Below are 290 nucleotides of genomic sequence, written 5' to 3' on the forward strand. Positions count from 1 at the left end.
GATACGACATGGGCTCTTCCGTCACCGCCAACAACTCTCTCTTACACTGTATCTTCTGTGCAATATATTATGCATCATCAAAGTGATCGTCATACACCTTAGTTTCGTCTCGAAGCCTCACACTCTCTCTATTTTATCTGCGCACAACGGTTCATTACGTTAGGTGCAATGCGCAAATCTTTTTTAACTCAAAAACAAGGACATAACGGCAATGCGGTCAACTTATCTCTTCTCTTTCCTTCACGCAAAGTTCGCCTGAATAAAGGCACACTGAGAAAAAAATAGATATG

The 290-nt window shown here is 41.4% G+C and overlaps 1 protein-coding gene across 1 annotated transcript in view; it reads left to right on the forward strand.

Moving 5' to 3' along the window:
- The window catches only part of LOC119593569 (cuticle protein CP1499-like), a 6,364-nt gene that overhangs the window by 626 nt on the left and 5,448 nt on the right, over positions 1 to 290 (forward strand). The window lies entirely within an intron of this gene.

Source organism: Penaeus monodon, chromosome 32, assembly GCF_015228065.2.
Source record: "Penaeus monodon isolate SGIC_2016 chromosome 32, NSTDA_Pmon_1, whole genome shotgun sequence".
Lineage (NCBI taxonomy): Eukaryota > Metazoa > Arthropoda > Malacostraca > Decapoda > Penaeidae > Penaeus > Penaeus monodon.